The sequence below is a fragment of the Schistocerca americana genome, chromosome 3, assembly GCF_021461395.2.
Source record: "Schistocerca americana isolate TAMUIC-IGC-003095 chromosome 3, iqSchAmer2.1, whole genome shotgun sequence".
NCBI classification, from domain to species: Eukaryota; Metazoa; Arthropoda; class Insecta; order Orthoptera; family Acrididae; genus Schistocerca; species Schistocerca americana.
Genome location: NC_060121.1, coordinates 179,180,815 through 179,202,202, shown reverse-complemented (window position 1 = coordinate 179,202,202; position 21,388 = coordinate 179,180,815).

Sequence of the window (21,388 nt, the reverse complement as noted above, 5' to 3'; positions counted from 1 at the left end):
AGGTGCTACAGCCTGGAGCCGCGCGACCGCTACGGCCGCAGGTTCGAACCCTGCCTCGGGCATGGATGTGTGTGCTGTCCTTAGGTTAGTTAGGTTTAAGTAGTTCTAAGTTCTAGGGGACTGATGACCTTAGAAGTTAAGTCCCATAGTGCTCAGAACCGTTTGAACCATTTATTTTGCTCTACCATCTGAGCTACTCAAGCGCGACTCACGGCCTAAGACTTCCGGCAAAACAAGCCACTCTGATTCTTCCAAAGGCCTTGCCAACGAGGGCGGAAGAGCGGACAGAGGTTCAGGGTACTCTCTTGTCCTTGGGGTGGAAAACTGCCCCTAAAGGTGGAAGAATCAGTAATGATCGATGGCATGAGGATGCAGCAGGCAATGGAAACCACTTCATTAAAGAGACAACACGTGTAGCCAAAGGACATGCGGCCTGTAATTGAAAGTGTGCCATGATGATTTCACCATTGGCAAAGGATTCCGTGATAATCCCCAATTCAGATCTTCGGAATTGTACTGCCAAGGGGGAGGTGACCATGAGAAAAAGATTCAATAAAGATAATGTTCTAAGAGTCGGGGCTTGGAATGTCAGAAGTTTGAACATATTAGGGAAGCCAGAAAATCTGAAAAGGGAAATGCAAAGACTCAGCCTAGATATAGTAGGGGCCAATGAAGTGAAATGGAAAGAAGACTAGGATTTCTGGTCAGATGAGTAAAGGGTAATATCAACAGCAGCAAAAATGGTATAACGGGAGTGGGGTTCATTATGAATAGGAAGGTAGGACAGACAGTATGTTTCTGTGAACAGTTCAGCGATTAGGTTGTTCTTAAGAGAATCAACAGGAAACCAACACCAATGATGACTGTTCAGGTATAAATGCAGACGTCATAAGCTGAAGATGAAGAGAAAGTATATGAGGTCACTCAAAGAGTAATACAGTACGTAAAAGAAGATGGAAATCTAGTAGTGATGAAGAGTAGGCTGAAGGAGCTCATTTAAATTCTGTCTCTAATACTGCAACCCGTGTGTTATACAAGTTGATTCCAGATTCGTCTTCTGTCACATCACATTTCAATTCTTCTGGCACTCAGTTGTATTCTGCCTCTAATACTGCAACCCATGTGTTGTATATATTGACTCCAGATTCGTCTTCTATCACCTCACGTCTCAATACTTCTAGCGCTCATTTAAATTCTGTCTCTCATGCTACAACCCGTGTGTTATACGTATTGATTCCAGATTCATCTTCTGTCATATCAGACGAGTGCTCCCCATCAAAGAGCCCCTTAATGTACTGTTTCCACCTATCCGCTCTCTCCCCTGCATTTAACAGGGGAATTTCCATTGCGTTCTTAATGTAACAGCCCTTGCTTTTAATTTCACCGAAGTTTGTTTTGTCTTTCCTATACGCTCAGTCAGTCCTTCCGACAATCATTTCATTTCAGATTTCTTCACATTTTTTATTCAGCCATTCCGCTTTAGCTTCCCCTCACTTTGTATGTATTTTATTCCTAAGTGGCTTCTATTTTTGTATTCCTGAATTTCCCTGAACGTTTTTGTACTTCCTTGGTTTGTCGATCAACTGAGGTACTTCAGTTATCCATTGTATCTTCGTTGTTACCTCCCTTGTGCCTACGTTTTTCTTTCCAACTTTTGTGATTGTCCTTTTTAGAGATGTCCATACTCTTAAAATGAACTGCCTTCTGAACTATTCTTTAGGGCAGTATATGTAGCTTCAAAGAACTTCAAGCGTATCTCTTCATTCCTTAGTATTTTCAAAGAACACTCTTAAACTTGAGTTTACTCTTCATCACCACTAAATTGTGCTCTGAGTATATATCTTCTCCTGGAAACACCTAACAATCCAGTACCTGATTGCCTGACCACGATATAATCTAACTGGAATCTCCGCTTGTGATTCCTGAACAGAGTCTTAGCTTTTAGTAACTGATATTTAATGCAGAACTTAATTAGTCTTTCACCTCTCTCATTCCTACGAGCACTCCCACATTCTCTCGTTTTCCTCTACTTTTACGTACTCAATTCCCCTTTCCGTATCCTGATACACTTTCTCTACCTATTCATCCTTTTTAGTAACGTCGTCATGCGTACTTGAACTATTGCCGCCCTTCGTTGGTTTGCTGTCTATTCACATTAGAAAAACTCTATCACTGAAATGTTCGCAGTAACTTACTCTCTGCCCTATCTTCTTAGTCATAACAAATCCTACTTCTGCTTTACCATTTTCTTTTGCTGTTGATATTATCCTATACTCGTCTGATCAGAATGCACTCTAGATTGAGCCTTTGCATTTCCCTTTTCAGATCTTCTAGTTCCCCTACTACGTCCAAATTCCTGACATTTCACGCCCCTATCGTAGAACGTAACCCTTTTCTTGAGTACTCAATCGTTCCCTCATGGTCACCTCCACCTTCGCAGTCCCGGTTGACCCAGGACTAATCCTAGTAGGGGTCTATTCCAGCAGTTTTTTTCCAATGGAGAGATCATGATGACACTTTTTTCGTTTACAGGCCTCATCTCTTGTGGATAGGCATGATGTGCCTTGAATTCTGTGGTTTCCGTTACCTTTGCACCCCCATTCCGTTGATAATTGCTGGTTCTTCCGCCTTTTAGGGCAGTGGCCCGTCCAAAGGGTATGAGAGTGCCCTGAATCTCTGTCCTATTCCCCGCCCTCTGACAAGGCCGTTGGTAGAACGAGAGTAACGTCTTATGCCGGAATTCTTCGGACACCACTGCTGATGATTTTTGTTCAAAATTTACGCAGTGGCGTGTTTGTAACCTGAGACTGGCGGCGTTTTGATTTCTAGTGAAAGTCACTACGCCTATATTACGGATCGCTGTGTAGTGGTTACACAGGAAGTGAAATCGAGACTAATAAAGGATAATTTCAACAGTAGCAGCAAATAGTATAACGAGAGAAGGATTCTTCACGTCTAATAATGTAGAGCAGAGAGGAAGCTACTGTGAACTGTTCAGTGACAGGATGTTCTCAACAGATTCGACAGCAAACCAACGCTATAACGATAATTCACATGTACGCACCAACGGTTCAAGCAGAAGGTGAAAATATAGGGCAAGTATATGAGGACACTGAACGCATAATTCAATGTGAAAAGTAAGATGAAAACATAATATTAATAGGGGATTACAACACGTCTGCTTGGAAAACAATACAAGAAAGGACTGCGGGAAAGTAAAGGCTTGGCAGAAGGAATGAGAGAGGAGAAAGACTAATTGAGCCCTCTAACAATTTTCATCTAATAACAACAAATAGTCTCTTAAAAAATCACAAGAGTAGGAGGTATAGTTGGAAAAAATCCAGAGACACGGAAAGATTGCAGATGGTCATTCAGAGATCCCGAAATCAGATGTTTGACTGGACGGCAAATCCAGGTCCAGACATAGACCCAAATCAAGATTTAGTATGACCAAGACTACAGGGTTATTCTAAATGGTGGACTCATTTTCAAAAATTCGTTCGTATTCAAGTACAAATCCAAAACGAACAAGCTTAATACCAATGAAAAGAGGATTTTTCAAAGTTTTTGGCAGGCGTGGCGGGCGGCCAGTGATGGCTTCGGAAGCGGTCGGTAGAGTTCGCACCGCAATAGGGCCGTTATTCCGTTACACTGTCAGTTGTGTGTGAGATGGCGACTGTGGAGCACGAGGTTTTCTGTGCTCCTGAGTTCGCGAAAAGTGAGTCGCAAATTGCAGTGCAGCGGGCATTTCGTACCAACTTCGGTATTCATAACCACCAACTCGCAAAAACATTAACCGTTGGTTTAAGCAATTTAAACAGACTGGGAGCGTGTGCAAACGAAATAGCAAAGGCCGACCACTTGTGTCAGAGGATGATATCCAACAGATTAAAGAAAGTTTTGTGCGCAGTCCCAGTAAGTCTTCCAATAGAGCCAGTCGATAACTTGTAATACACCAACCAACTGTATGGAAAGTTCAGAGACGGAGTTTACTGTACAAGCCCTACCGATTACAACATGTGCAGGCTCTCAGCCACAATTAAAAGAGAAGCGTCTCGCATTTAGTGGTTATGTGCTAGCAAAGACGGAGGATGAAGCGTTTCTAAGGCGTGTAATTATTAGCGATGAAGCGACGTTCTACCTTAGTGGAAAAGTCAACAGACACTATTTTCGCTTATGGGGTTTGGCAAACCCTCATTCACCATTGCAACACGAAAGATCAGCGTGTTCTGTACTGTACCCCGTACAAAGGCTTATGGACCATTTTTCCTTGCGGAAAGAACTGTAATGGAAATGACGTACCTGGACATGTTGGAACAATGGCTGTTCCCTCAAGTAATGGAAGATTCAAATGGCTCTGAGCACTATGGGACTCAACTGCTGAGGTCAAAATAAATGGTTCAAATGGCTCTGAGCACTATGGGACTCAACTGCTGAGGTCATTAGTCCCCTAGAACTTAGAACTAGTTAAACCTAACTAACCTAAGGACATCACAAACATCCATGCCCGAGGCAGAATTCGAACCTGCGACCGTAGCGGTCTTGCGGTTCCAGACTGCAGCGCCTTTAACCGCACGGCCACTTCGGCCGGCCTATGGAAGATTCCCAGGACTTCATTTTACAACAAGCTGGAGCTCCCCCCCCCCCCCCCCCCATTGGCACCGTGATTATGAGGCTTTTTGAATGACTCCATTCCTCAGCGCTGGATAGGTCGCAGGGAACTTGAGGACCTGGCTTTGCACTTCTGGCCAACGAAATCTCCGATCTCACAGCCTGCGACTGTTTCTCATGGGGTTGTGTGAAGGAATCTGTTTACGTGCCACCTCTACCAACCACTTTGAATGATCTGCGGAGCCGGATCACTGCTGCCGTGCACTCAGCAACAGCAGATACGCTTTCGCGTGTGTGGTACGAGTTTGGGTACCTCGTCGACGTTTGCCGTGCAGCCAACGGTGGCGATATTGAACATTTATAACATTTATCAAATACCTAATTATTAAATATTTATTAAAAACTAATTAATTACAAATTGTTAAATTTATTAAATTGATGTCAAATATTATTAAAAAAACTTTGAAACTTCCTCTTTCCATTGGTATAAAACCTTTTTGTTTTGGATTTGTACATGAATAAATACGAGGTTTTAAAAAGGGTCCTTCACTTAGAATAACCCTGTAGATTGAAGTTTATGAGAATCGCCCGGAAGAATCAGTGTGGTTGGAGGTGGCATCTCTAGTATTGACGAATGATGAGACAGGTTTGAAGTTCGCTAAGGATATGGATAGTGCGCTAAGTAATACCGGAGTAGGCAGCTCGGTTGAAGGGGCGCGAATGTCTCTAAGAAGAGCAATCACAGATGTTGGAAAGGCAAATTAAGTTACAAGGAAGGTACCCGCAAAGAAACTTTGGATAACAGATGAAATTCCTTCAATTGACCGACGAAAGAAGGAAGTACAAAAATATTCATAGAGAGACAGAACTACAGCAATATAAATACCCTAGAAATGAAAGGCAACCAAGGCGAAATGGCTGCAACTGTTTGGCTGTTATCATTTACTGTGAAAATTGAAGGATCTGTTTGATGAAACGAATAGTCTAGCAGGATTGTGGAATGAGATTAAATCGCAATAAGACAAAGGTAATGAAATGTAGCGGAAAGCAAAATAACTCATGACGAACGAAGCAAGGGGAACATAAAAAGGAGACAAGCACAAGCATAAATGGCATTTCTGGCCAAAAGAAATCTACTGGCGTCAAACATATGTTTTAACCTGAGGGAGAAATTTCTTAGAATCTACGTTTGGTTCACGCCTTTGTATAATCGTGAATAATGAACAGTGGGAAAACCGAAAGAGAAGAGAATCGAAGCGTTTGATGCTTAATGTTACAAAAGAATGCTGAAAATTAGGTGGACTTATAAGGAATGATAAGGAATAAAGAGGTTTTCTGCAGAATCGTCGAAACCATTGACAAGAAGGGACAAGATGGTAGGCCATATTTTGCGACAGCAGGGCGTAACATTTATGGCACTAGAGGAAACTGCAGTGGATAAAAGCTGCAGGACATGACGGGGACTGGAATACATCCAACAAATAAGTGAGTAGTAGCGTGCAAATGCTACAATGAAATGAAGATGTTAGCGCAGGATAGGAATTTGCGGCAGGTCGCATCAAACCAATGAGAAGACTGAAGACTCAAAATAAAAAATTAAATAAAAAAATTAAAAGCATTAGGCCCAATTCATAGGATAACATATAGCGCAGTGGAACTATATAAGGAATTAATGTTTGCTCTGTAAAACAAGATTCTTGAGGCTCTGTGTTTAATTCACAAGAGTTTCCATTTCACACTTACAAAATATTTGGTTCTGGTTACAGTTGAAAGGCTATCTCTGTCGTGAATGTGAAAATAACACAGTCACGGGAGAAGGAATGTATCACAGATACTGAAAATCTTGTTGCTTTTAAAGTGTGTGATAAATATGAATGTATTAATTACGATAAACTTTTCCTGTTCCAGTATGACAGAGAGCCTGGTTGTTACGTTATTCATTCTGTATACAGTTTGTCCAGAAAGTGCAGTTCTGTTTCATTTCCATATTATTAATCCAGATACAACTGTCAAAATTTGGTTAGCTGATGGAGATATCCCAGTATCTTACTCGAATTGTGACAAAGTACTGTTTAGAATAGATGATACTCTGGAAAGTTGAATATGATGATCAAATTAAAATGTTTTCATTGTGTGAGAGCATAAAATGTCAAACTAATTCTGTTGTCTGCTAAAGTTAAATGTGATTTTAGTGTATGTACGGGAAGTTATTGTTATACAAAGTAAAAATTGTGTAATAAAATTTATATCTTATAAAATTCTAGTTTCAGTTTTTTCCTCCCATTTACCCAGTTACTGATTAAAATTGATAGCGAGGTGTGTGTGTGTGTGTGTGTGTGTGTGTGTGTGTGAGAGAGAGAGAGAGAGAGAGAGAGAGGCAGAGAGAGAGAAAGAGAGAGAGAGAGACAGAGAGGAAATTTACTAAAGCACTATGTTAGGGGAAAAGTGCCGAAAATTACATACCATATTTATTTTTTGCTTTTTCTTCTAAAACTTTCATCATTAATTTTATTTTGCACATGTTTCTAAAGTAAGGCTAGCAACCTGCTTCCCTGGTACTTTAAATATGATGCTGGCAACCATCAGAGCAAAATGCCTCGGACCTTTGGAGGTGACGGAGTCCCACTTCTAGCTGACAAACCAGGGACTCCAAAGATACGACTTGGCAAACAAATGGTAATGAGATGGGGAGCTATTAATATCAGTGGGGGCTACTATGGGAAGAAGGTAGAGCTGGCAGAGGCTGCAAGTAAGATGGGGCTGGAGGTTTTAGCTGTTAGTGACATTCGGGTAAGGGGTGAGAGAGAAGAGGAAGTGGGAGAATACAAGGTCTACCTGTCAGGAGTCAAAGCAGGAATAGCACAATGGGGTGTAGGGCTTTACATCAGGAAAGAAATGGAATCCAGCGTAGTTGCAATAAGATATGTAAACGAACGACTGATGTGGATAGATTTGACAATGTCTAGCAAGAAAATTAGGATTGTGTCAGTATATTCGCATTGTGAAGGGACAGATCAAGATAATATGGATACTTTTTATGAGGCACTCAGTGATGTTGTTGTTAGAGTAAAGGACAAGGACAGTGTTCTGCTCATGGGTGATTTTAACGCCAGGATTGGAAATCGAACAGAAGGGTATGAAAAGGTTATGGGTAAATTTGGAGAGGATATGGAGGCCAACAGGAACGGGAAACAACTCTTGGATTTCTGTGCCAGTATGGGCTTAGTAATCACAAACACCTTTTTTAAACATAAGAACATTCACCGCTATACTTGGGAAGGCAGGGGAACCAGATCTGTCATTGACTATATAATAACAGATCAAGAATTCAGGAAGGCTGTGAGGGACACACATGTATTCAGGGGATTCTTTGATGACACTGATCATTATTTAATCTGCACTGAAATTGGGATTGTGGGGCCGAAAGTGCAGGAGGTCAGGTCCATTTGTAGGAGGATAAGATTGGAGAAACTTCAGGATAAGGAAATCAGGCACAAGTACATAACAGCGATTCCAGAAAGCTACCAGTTAGTTGAATGTAGTCAATTACAATCATTGGAAAAGGAATGGACAAGGTACAGGGACACAGTACTAGAAGTGGCTAAAGAATGTCTTGGAACAGTAGTGTGTAAAAGTAGGATGAAGCAAACAGCTTGGTGGAATGATACAGTCAAGGCAGCCTGTAAAAGGAAAAAGAAGGCATATCAAAAATGGCTACAAACCAGAACCCAGGTAGACAGAGAAAGTTATGTTGAAGAAAGAAACAAAGCCAAACAGATAATTGCAGCATCCAAGAAGAAATCGTGGGAAGACTTTGGAAACAGGTTGGAGACTATGGGTCAAGCTGCTGGAAAACCATTCTGGAGTGTAATTAGCAGTCTTCGAAAGGGAGGTAAGAAGGAAATGACAAGTATTTTGGACACGTCAGGAAAACTGCTGGTGAATCCTGTGGATGCCTTGGGCAGATGGAGGGAATATTTTGAAGAGTTGCTCAATGTAGGTGAAAATGCGATCAGTAATGTTTCAGATTTCGAGGTAGAATGGGATAGGAATGATGATGGAAATAGGATCACATTTGAGGAAGTGGAAAAAATGGTCAATAGATTGCAGTGCAATAAAGCGGCTGGGATGGATGAAATTAAGTCGGAACTCATCAAATACAGTGGAATGTCAGGTCTTAAATGGCTACACAGGATAATTGAAATGGCCTGGGAGTCGGGACAGGTGCCATCAGACTGGACAAAAGCAGTAATCACACCAATCTTTAAACATGAAAACAGAAAAGATTGTAACAACTATAGAGGTATCTCTTTAATCAGCGTTGTGGGTAAAATCTTCTCAGATATTGTTGAAAGGAAAGTGCGAGTATTAGTTGAGGACCAATTGGATGAAAATCAGTGTGGGTTTAGGCCTCTTAGAGGTTGTCAGGACCAGATCTTTAGCTTACGGCAAATAATGGAGAAGTGTTATGAGTGGAACAGGGAATTGTATCTATGCTTTATAGATCTAGAAAAGGCATATGACCGGGTTCCTAGGAGGAAGTTATTGTCTGTTCTACAAGATTATGGAATAGGAGGCAAACTTTTACAAGCAATTAAAGGTCTTTACATGGATAGTCAGGCAGCAGTTAGAGTTGACGGTAAATTGAGTTCATGGTTCAGAGTAGTTTCAGGGGTAAGACAAGGCTGCAACCTGTCTCCACTGTTGTTCATATTATTTATGGATCATATGTTGAAAACAATAGACTGGCTGGGTGAGATTAAGATATGTGAACACAAAATAAGCAGTCTTGCATATGCGGATGACTTAGTTGTGATGGCAGATTCGATTGAAAGTTTGCAAAGTAATATTTCAGAGCTAGATCAGAAATGTAAGGACTATGGTATGAAGATTAGCATCTCCAAAACGAAAGTAATGTCAGTGGGAAAGAAATATAAACGGATTGAGTGCCAAATAGGAGGAACAAAGTTAGAACAGGTGGACAGTTTCAAGTACTTAGGATGCATATTCTCACAGGATGGCAACATAGTGAAAGAACTGGAAGCGAGGTGTAGCAAAGCTAATGCAGTGAGTGCTCAGCTACGATCTACTCTCTTCTGCAAGAAGGAAGTCAGTACCAAGACTAAGTTATCTGTGCACCGTTCAATCTTTCGACCAACTTTGTTGTATGGGAGCGAAAGCTGGGTGGATTCAGGTTACCTTATCAACAAGGTTGAGGTTACAGATATGAAAGTAGCTAGGATGATTGCAGGTACTAGTAGATGGGAACAATGGCAGGAGGGTGTCCACAATGAGGAAATCAAAGAAAAACTGGGAATGAACTGTATAGATGTAGCAGTCAGGGCGAACAGGCTTGGATGGTGGGGTCATGTTACACGCATGGGAGAAGCAAGGTTACCCAAGAGACTCATGGATTCAGCAGTAGAGGGTAGGAGGAGTCGGGGCAGACCGAGGAGAAGGTACCTGGATTCGGTTAAGAATGATTTTGAAGTAATAAGTTTAACATCAGAAGAGGCATCAATGTTAGCACTGAATAGAGGATCATGGAGGAACTGTATAAGGGGGGCTATGCTCCAGACTGAACGCTGAAAGGCATAATCAGTCTTAAATGATGATGATGATGATGTTTCTAAAATGTGACCATGATATTTGCTCATAAACAGTTAGAAATCATTAAACCAAAAACAACAGTATTAAGAGAAATTAAAGAACAAGAAATTATGCCAATGTATCATTTTACACTTAGTATGTGAGTAAAATGACACAGTGCAAAACTTGCAGAGAAAAGTGTACACACTAATCAAAAACGTTTTGAAGGCGTAATACATATCCTCGCACGTGTTTCTGTGGTATACAAAGATCACACACAAAATTCTTAACCCTTGATGAGACAGTATCACACTCACTGTGAGCCCACATTTTACATGTAGCACACTTAATTTATTATTCCCTAGGCCTTGAATGGGAGAAAATATTGTTGCAGTAGATACTAACAGTCATCTTGATGTCTACTGAGAACTGTACTGCTGAACATTCTTTTCCGAGCCTTTCAAGATGTCCGCCGTTCCCCGCTAATTTTTTCTCGCGCACTTCCTCTCCAAGAAGTTTGATGTTGAAATTGCTGTTGAGAAGGCTTGAAGAATCCAGGGTTGCTTTGCATTTCACTGGTGAGAATGAGCGTGCAGAAGTAACTGAAAACAATTCATTGACTGATATATTGAGTCTTTTATGATTTTAGGAGTCCAAAAGCTCTCTGTGGGTGCAGATTCCTCTTCAGGTGGTGAAACATCCCTCTTGACATTCATTATTGTGTCTATCTGCAGTTGAATTTTGTTCAGACTCTACAGGCTTAGATCCGTTCGTTGTCTGAGCTGGAGCAGACAGATATTTCCCAATAGTATTGGTGTTTAATGGTCAAAGACCTGTCTTAGGAAATCCACCCTTAGCATTAGCCACATATGTTGTTTTACCAGATTCATTGGCAAGGAGGTCACTTATTTAGTAGTGGGTGGCTATTCACCCAGCGTATGTTTACAGCCGTTTTGAAACGTCGGGATTATGATAGGTCTTCACGGGATACATCTGATGGTTGAAATAGCTGAGTCCATTGGGCTGGTAGGCAAGAGGCAGACAGATATTTCCCAATAGTATTGGTGTTTAATGGTCAAAGACCTGTCTTAGGAAATCCACCCTTAGCATTAGCCACATATGTTGTTTTACCAGATTCATTGGCAAGGAGGTCACTTATTTAGTAGTGGGTGGCTATTCGCCCAGCGTATGTTTACAGCCGTTTTGAAACGTCGGGATTATAATAGGTCTTCACGGGATACATCTGATGGTTGAAATAGCTGAGTCCATTGGGCTGGTAGGAAAATAGAAAATATCATATTTCTTTCGCATATTTCAGCACCTCATCACCACATGTTTGTGCCTCTAACGGACAAAAACAATGAGAAACACTTTATTCTCTTTGCTTTCCTTAACTAAACGATTAAAATTATGCACCTACTTAAGCAAAATTTCTCCAGTCATCCGTGCGCTTAAGTGCGCTATACCTAGGGTTCCATAGGTCGCTTGATTCCTCTTTCCAATTTTTCCTGGAGAAGATTAAGGCTGGAAGTACAAAATTACCTACAGGATTCATATACATAACCATTGTAATGTAAAACCCACTTTAACGCTTGTAAGTGCCCCAGTAGTTTTTTCTCAGTCATCGCAAAATGTTTCTGAGGGTTATGTGCAGTTGAAAGTTCAGATTTACCCACATTATAAATATGTGCGAGCGAAATCCCTTCTTTATTGAGGATATCTTGATATACCATGCAAAATCTATTGGTTTGAAGTTTGGTGAATCCCATCACACGAGCTAAAGAAGTAACTTCCGTCTTCCATAAAGTTAAGTGGGAACTGCGTGATTGAAATCCTTTCAGCCAACCTCAGCCAGCCATTTTCTTCTCCATATTAAATCTGTGAGGCTTATTATTTTGTTCTTCACGAGATCGGTACGTGCCGTATCAAACAGATGAGGCTCAAGCAGCTCTAACTGACTAATTACTTCCTGCTTTAATCCCCTGTCAGATGTGGATTGAAACCCGCCTGATCCCTTGTTAACACCCACCATTTGTTTGTATTGGTATGCGTCACACCTTCTTAAAGTCGCTTGTGGTACACCAAATTGGTTCGCTGCTCTAAACCAGGCCATTTCCTTCTCGTTTACTGCGTCAATGGCCTTTTGCATGGCTTCTTCATCTCTTGATCATTGTAACCTTTCTGACATACATCCCAACCATCTGCAAAAAAATGGTGCACTTGACGAGAAATGGATGCCAGCCTCTGTGGTTGTGCTATTAGTAGTACTATTGAAATTTGTTTTTAAAGATTTTAAATGATTTTTTACGTCAATTTATCGGGTTAAAATGAGACACTACCTCATTTTACCTTTACTCATGGTATGTCATTTTACCCGATAGTGCGACTCCTTACAAAATGAGAGGTTATGCAAAGAATAAAAAAAACAATGAAATCGATAGTAATACCATTAAAAGCATTAACAAACATTTAATACCATTTGATATACTTGCAACACAGCAAGTTTACCGCCAAGCGTAAGTCGTATCTAAAATGGATAACATAAAAAAATTAGCCAAACTTCTTTCCATTTTTTGTTCATTGGCATACATAACGTTTGATATCCATGCCCGCCATTTACAGAACATCAGTTTAGTCAGCTTTTGTACACGTTAGGACATCCAAAACGAACGGCACCACCGCTACTTGGGAGCAACAACCGCTATGTTATTTTACCCAATTATGTCATTTTAGGCATTTTGCTCCTATTAGACACAAACATTTTTGATGTGTATAAATCAGAGAGATGAAATTCTCTAATTATGATGATCATGAGGCAAACGTAAAAATACTGTATGTAATTTTTTGATGCTGTGTGGACATGTTGTTGTGGTCTTCAGTCCTGAGACTGGTTTGATGCAGCTCTCCATGCTACTCTATCCTGTACAAGCTTCTTCATCTCCCAGTACCTACTGCAACCTGCATCCTTCTGAATCTGCTTAGTGTATTGATCTCTTGGTCTCCCTCTACGATTTTTACCCTCCACGCTGCCCTCCAATGCTAAATTTGTGATCCCTTGATGCCTCAAAACATGTCCTACCAACCGATCCCTTCTTCTAGTCAAGTTGTGCCACAAACTTCTCTTCTCCCCAATCCTATTCAATACCTCCTCATTAGTTACGTGATCTACGCACCTTATCTTCAGCATTTTTCTGTAGCACCACATTTCGAAAGCTTCTATTCTCTTCTTGTCCAAACTGGTTATCGTCCATGTTTCACTTCCATACATGGCTACACTCCATACAAATACTTTCAGAAACGACTTCCTGACATTTAAATCTATACTCGATGTTAACAAATTTCTCTTCTTCAGAAACGATTTCCTCGCCGTTGCCAGTCTACATTTTATATCCTCTCTACTTCGACCATCATCAGTTATTTTACTCCCTAAATAGCAAAACTCCTTTACTACTTTAAGTGTCTCATTTCCTAATCTAATCCCCTCAGCATCAGCCGATTTAATTTGACTACATTCCATTATCCTGGTTTTGCTTTTGTTGATGTTCATCTTATATCCTCCTTTCAAGACACTGTCCATTCCGTTCAACTGCTCTTCCAAGTCCTTTGCTGTCTCTGACAGAATTACAATGTCATCGGCGAACCTAAAAGATTTTACTTCTTCTCCATGAATTTTAATACCTACTCCGAATTTTTCTTTTGTTTCCTTTACTGCTTGCTCAATATACAGATTGAATAACATCGGGGAGAGGCTACAACCCTGTCTCACTACTTTCCCAACCACTGCTTCCCTTTCATGCCCCTCGACTCTTATAACTACCATCTGGTTTCTGTACAAATTGTAAATAGCCTTTCGCTCCCTGTATTTTACCCCTGCCACCTTCAGAATTTGAAAGAGAGTATTCCAGTTAACGTTGTCAAAAGCTTTCTCTAAGTCTACAAATGCTAGAAACGTAGGTTTGCCTTTTCTTAATCTTTCTTCTAAGATAAGTCGTAAGGTTAGTATTGCCTCACGTGTTCCAACATTTCTACGGAATCCAAACTGATCTTCCCCGAGGTCCGCTTCTACCAGTATTTCCATTCGTCTGTAAAGAATTCGCGCTAGTATTTTGCAGCTGTGACTTATTAAACTGATAGTTCGGTAATTTTCACATCTGTCAACACCTGCTTTCTTTGGAATTGGAATTATTATATTCTTCTTGAAGTCTGTGGGTATTTCGCCTGTCTCATACATCTTGCTCACCAGATGGTAGAGTTTTGTCATGACTGGCCCTCCCAAGGCCATCAGTAGTTCTAATGGAATGTTGTCTACTCCCGGGGACTTGTTTCGGCTCAGGTCTTTCAGTGCTCTGTCAAACTCTTCACGCAGTATCTTATCTCCCATTTCATCTTCATCTGCATCCTCTTCCATTTCCATAATATTGTCCTCAAGTACATCGCTCTTGTATAAACCCTCTATATACTCCTTCCACCTTTCTGCCTTCCCTTCTTTGCTTAGAACTGGGTTGTCATCTGAGCTCTTGATATTCATACAAGTGGTTCTCTTCTCTCCAAAGGTCTCTTTAATTTTCCTGTAGGCAGTATCTATCTTACCCCTAGTGAGACAAGCCTCTACATCCTTACATTTGTCCTCTAGCCATCCCTGCTTAGCCATTTTGCATTTCCTGTCGATCTCATTTTTGAGACGTTTGTATTCCTTTTTGCCTGCTTCATTTACTGCATTTTTATATTTTCTCCTTTCATCAATTAAATTCAATATTTCTTCTGTTACCCAAGGATTTCTATTAGCCCTCGTCTTTTAACCTACTAGATCCTCTGCTGCCTTCACTACTTCATCCCTCAGAGCTACCCATTCTTCTTCTACCGTATTTGTTTCCCCCATTCCTGTCAATTGTTCCCTTATGCTCTCCCTGAAACCCTCTACAACCTCTGGTTCTTTCAGTTTATCTAGGTCCCATCTCCTTAAATTCCCGCCTTTTTGCAGTTTCTTCAGTTTCAATCTGCAGCTCACAACCAATAGATTGTGGTCAGAATCCACATCTGCGCCTGGAAATGTCTTACATTTTAAAACCTGGTTCCTAAATCTCTGTCTTACCATTATGTAATCTGTCTGATACCTTTTAGTATCTCCAGGATTCTTCCAGGTATACAACCTTCTTTCATGATTCTTGAACCAAGTGTTAGCTATGATTAAGTTATGCTCTGTGCAAAATTCTACAAGGCGGCTTCCTCTTTCATTTCTTCCCCCCAATCCATATTCACCTACTATGTTTCCTTCTCTCCCTTTTCCTACTGACGAATTCCAGTCACCCATGACTATTAAATTTTCGTCTCCCTTCACTACCTCAATAATTTCTTTTATCTCGTCATACATGTCATCAATTTCTTCATCATCTGCAGAGCTAGTTGGCATATAAACTTCTACTACTGTAGTAGGCATGGGATTTGTGTCTATCTTGGCCACAATAATGCGTTCACTATGCTGTTTGTAGTAGCTAACCCGCACTCCTATTTTTTTATTCATTATTAAACCTACTCCTGCATTACCCCTATTTGATTTTGAATTTATAACCCTGTAATCACCTGACCAAAAGTCTTGTTCCTCCTGCCACCGAACTTCACTAATTCCCACTATATCTAACTTTAACCTATCCAGTTCCCTTTTTAAATTTTCTAACCTACCTGCCCGATTAAGGGATCTGACATTCCACGCTCCGATCCGTAGAATGCCAGTTTTCTTTCTCCTGATAACGACGTCCTCTTGAGTAGTCCCCGCCCGGAGATCCGAATGGGGGACTATTTTACCTCCGGAATATTTTACCCAACAGGACGCCATCATCATTTAATCATACAGTAAAGCTGCATGTCCTCGGGAGAAATTACGGCTGTAGTTTCCCCTTGCTTTCAGCCGTTCGCAGTACCAGCACAGCAAGGCCGTTTTGGTTAATGTTACAAGGCCAGATCAGTCAGTCATCCAGACTGTTGCCCCTGCAACTACTGAAAAGGCTGCTGCCCCTCTTCAGGAACCACATGTTTGTCTGGCCTCTCAACAGATACCCCTCCGTTGTGGTTGCACCTACGGTACGGCCATCTGTATCGCTGAGGCACGCAAGCCTCCCCACCAACGGCAAGGTTCATGGTTCATGGGGGTTGTGTTGACATATGTTAGATGAAATTTAATGACGACTTGGTATAGTATTTGACATAAGCGTAGATGGAGAGAGAGAGAGAGAGAGAGAGAGAGAGAGAGAGAGAGAAAGAGATGACTCACATAGATGGAATGTAATGCACTGTGCATGGTGTGTATGTGTGTGTTGGGGGGTGGGGGGGGGAGGTTTAATAACATAAATTTACACACTTCTGAGGCTAATGTCTTTGAACATGACGCCAAATCAAAATTAAGTTCCATCGGCTAGAAAATACTGTTAAATTAGCAAATATCTTTGAACAGGACAGCATTTTACGAAGTTCAGAAGGAGATATCTTTCAACATGATACCATTTTGACGCAATTAAAGTGAAGAGTGCGCAATTATTTTTTGAAATACTGTATATCTTTGATCGTGTCGCCATTTTTACGTAATTCAGATGATTATCTGCCTTATTTTAAGATCTGCTAATATACGACACTGCCATCGGTTGAGGAGAGAAAACTGGGATGTAGGTGGGAGATTGGCAGAGGAGGGGATACAAAGCACAACTCAGCTATTTCTGCCATCTTCCATTTTTTAAATTACACTTATTTACAATCTTGTACTTTTTAAAATTTCTCACCAAAGCCATCTTGAATTTTTCCAATCTCTTGCCACCCCCACCTTCCATTTCTTTAATTTCCATCCACTCTCATCTTGAATTTTTAAATTTTCTACGATCCACTATTTTGCATATCTGAATTTCCTGTCAACATCTTCTTGGATTATTTGGCGGCTGTAGCGTCAAGTAGCGGTGATTTATTCAATGATGACCCAAATACCTACACAGATATAATACTCTGAGGATCTCAGTAAACAAGCTGAAGAGGTAATTTCTGCAGCCATTGAGGGAATGGAGTGCAAATAACTGGAGATTGTGGCGAACCTTGAACAAAACAATACTTGTTGTCCGGGTTCCACAGTCATAATTTAGTCATTCCACCGAATGGTAGAAAAAGTTGGGAAGACAAGCGATAGTTACTGATTGAAATTCATAATTTGGAAAATTGTCTCTGGGACTGATCGGGGCCTTCTAGTTTTGCATAGATGGACTGAACCACAGACTTCAAAGGCTGCTTAACGAGATAAACCGTAACTTCCTAGACTTACACTATATGAATGAGAATTGTAGCGTCTCCCTAAATGAAACAAGTGTCCACTACATATAAAAGCCTGCTAAGAAGGTATCAGGCCAACGGCCTTGCCGCAGTGGTAATACCAGTTCCCGTCAGATCACTGAAGTTAAGCGCTGTCCGGCTGGGCTAGCACTTGCATGGCTGACCATCCGGTCTGCCAAGCGCTGTTGGCAAACGGGGTGCACACAGCCCTTGTGAGGCAAACAGAGGAGCTATTTGATTGAGAAGTAGCAGCTCCGGTCTCGTAAACTGCCACACGGCTGGGAGAGCGGTGTGCTGACCACATGTCCCTCCATATCTGCAACCAGTGACGCCTGTGGGCTGACGGTGACACGGCGGCCGGACGTTACCGTCGGGCCTTCCGAGGCCTGCTCGGACGGAGTTAAGTTTAGAGCCTTAAGAAGGTATCAGTGTGTCGAGATTAGGTGATACTCCATTCAGTTCATTTGACGCCAGCTACAGGGGATCGGGAATCAGTATACTTTCCAAGGAAATGCCCCCACAGGCACGAGTACTAATATTCTAATACGGGGACTAACTACCAAAGCATTCACAACAAAGTACAAGATATTAAAATGCTCTTGATAAGCATTTGAGTTCACATAACGCCACGTACAGAAAGCTGGTTAAAACCTGACAGTGATAGCTATGAGACTTTTGGGGAAAATTGAAGCGTATACCGAAAGACTAGGTTAACGGTAATCGAATGTGGTTTATCTGTTGCAGAAGAGAAGGGACCCAGATCCACAGGAATATAAATTGAAATTGCGTGCCATATTGTCTGGGCAAGACTCACTATCATGGGTGGACATAATCCTACATTAATGTTCGTAAATTAAGAATAATGCTGATACATTGTGAAACATCGCTCTGGTGGGCGGTTTTCGGGTTTAAATCACCTCGGGGTAGGACCATGTGGTGCATTTGACCTGTGATCGTCGTGCAGTGGCGCTAGCAACAGTCACATACGCAGAGGTGTGTTGGTACATGTACGGTGCAGCGAGTGTGCAGACATTACCAGACGTGCTAATGGTGACTGTGTGTTGAAAATGGCTCAAAGAACGCATATTGATGACGTTATGAGGGGTAGAATACTAGGGTGATAGGAGGCTGGTCAAACACAGCAGGTCATAGGACGGGCCCTCCGTGTGCTACAAAGTGTGATCTCAAGATTATGGCAACGATTCCAGCAGCCAGGAAACGTGTCCAGGAGCTACAGTACGGGACGTCCACAGTGTACAACACTACAAGAAGACCGATATCTCACCATCAGTGCCCCCAGACGGCCACGGAGTACTGCAGGCAGTCTTGCTCGGGACCTTATCGCAGCCACTGGAACAGTTGTTTCCAGACACACAGTAAACAGACGACTGAACAAACATGGCTTATTCGCCTGGAGACCTGCAAGGCGCATTATAGTCTGAACAGTGATTCTCGCCGGGTTTTCATCTGGCGTGAACCAGGAACCAGATACCAAACCCTTAATGATCTTGAAAGGGACATGTATGGAGTCGTGGTTTGATGGTGTGGGGTGGGATTATGATTGATGCACGTAACTCCTACATGTCTTTGACAGAGGAACTGTAACAGGTAAGGTGTATCGGGACGTGATTTTGCACCAGTATGTCCGCCTTTTCAGGGGTGCAGTGGGTCCCACCTTCCTCCTGATGGATGATTACGCACGGACCCACCGAGCTGCCATCGTGGAGGAGCACCTTGAAACAGAAGATATCAGGCGAATGGAGTGGCCTGCCTGTTCTCCAGACGTAAACCCCGTCGAACACGTCTGGGATGCTCTCGGTCGATCTTCAAACCCCTACGACACTTCTGGAGCTCCGACAGGCACTGGTGTAAGAATGGGAGGCTATACTCCAGCAGCTGTTCGACCACCTGATCCAGAGTATGCCAACCCGTTGTGCGGCCTGTGTACATGTGCATGGTGATCATATCTCCTATTGATGTCGGGGTACATGCAAAGGAAACAGTGGCGTTTTGTAGCACATGTGTTTCGGAACGGTTTTCTCAACTTATCACAAATACCGTGGACTTACAGATCTGTGTCGTCTGTCTTCCCTATGTGCCTACGCTATTAGCGCCAGTTTTTTGTAGTTCCACATTGTGTGGCACCACATTTTGCAGTTATCCTTACTTTATGAGCATGAGTGTATAATAGAATCGTTCTATCGCTTACCTCTAGATGTAACCATAAACTTTAGGAAAAGTTCCCCAATCGTATCATTATAATCGAAGAACTCTTTAATCAACCAACAATCAATCGGGAAACTTACAATTTAGTAAGTGGTACACGTCACAAGACGTCCTCAGAAATATTAGTAAATGCCTTCTCTAAGAAGTACGTAGTGCAGATAGTTCTGAATCCGCACTCATGATGGATATATATTGCATCTATTAGCAAGAAACAAATGTGGCCCTATTCAGGACGTCCACCGCAAAACCAGAGCCAGTTACCATGGGGCAGTTGTAGCAACAGTAATTACCAAAGTATAGATGACAACCAAAACGTGTACAAGGATACATACGTTCAGCAAACTAGATAAGTAGCCAATAATGTTGCATCTCAGTAGAGAACTCGGAACATTTTTCTCTGGACAAGGGCTTGTAGAAGAACTGTGGCTCAGTTCCAGAGAACTAGCTGACTATGCAGTTAAAAGATACCTTTCTAGCAGAGAACTTCATGATGGGAGGGATCCTGTAGTGTAAAGAAACTAGTAAACAAACAAACTACTACATAACAGTTGTAATACAAAGCATAGGCCGATAGACAGGGAGTTGCTGAATGAAATGGTTTGGCTCTCAAGAAGGCAGCGAGTGAAACTTTCAAGGATTGACGAAGAAGAAGAATATCGAAGGACCTCTCACAAAATCTCAGTTGCGGACTGTTATCATGTACACGTATCCTACAGCACACTGTAAATATCGCACTAAAGTTATGGCTTTTCTCTTAGAGTGCGAGCTAGAAATAGCACTAAAATTCTCTTCAAATGTGAGGAGAAGTAGACTAAAATTTCACCATTTCTCTTCGAATGTGTACTGGTATGAAAATAAAACTGACGAAAACATGTTTTACACCGCTTTCTCTGCAATAACTAGACACCAGTGTTGAGTGTTTAATTGATGGCCAGCTGCGCTACGATCAGCTTGGACAAGAGACGCACCTGTTTTCGACTGTGCATGATCTGATGTGACGTCATCCCTTCTGGAACTACGGGTGCTACGTTGCTCACAGTACCAGGTCAGTATTTTTCTTTCAAACTGAGTGAGACTTATTGTGCAAGTGTAGACTATGAGGGATTTTGAGAAGCGGCTGCTGCAGTAACAGCTCCCAAATATATTACACCAGCAGATTTTCTAAACCCAGGTGATGTTCCGTACCCAGTCACAAAACGCAATGCTATGAAACGCATCAAAGGACATGCAACGTACTACATACTGACAGAAGAAAATAAAATCATAGAAGATTTATGGCTGTACAGTCACTACATAGCACCACAACATAAGGAAAATCAAAAATATAAGAAAAAGTTCGCAAATTTCTTGAAACTTACCACTATGTAACAAAAACTAACTCACTGAAATCAACTAGAAAAATGAAAATTCAATAAAGGTGAATTCGGAAAGTTTCACCAGATATCCACAAATCTGATACTTCATCGCCAATGGATATACATTAAAATACAGGGTGATTCAAAAAGAATACCACAACATTAGGAATTTAAAACTCTGCAACGACAAAAGGCAGAGCTAAGCACTATCTGTCGGCGAATTAAAGGAGCTATAAAGTTTCATTTAGTTGTAAATTTGTTCGCTTGAGGCGCTGTTGACTAGGCGTCAGCGTCAGTTGATG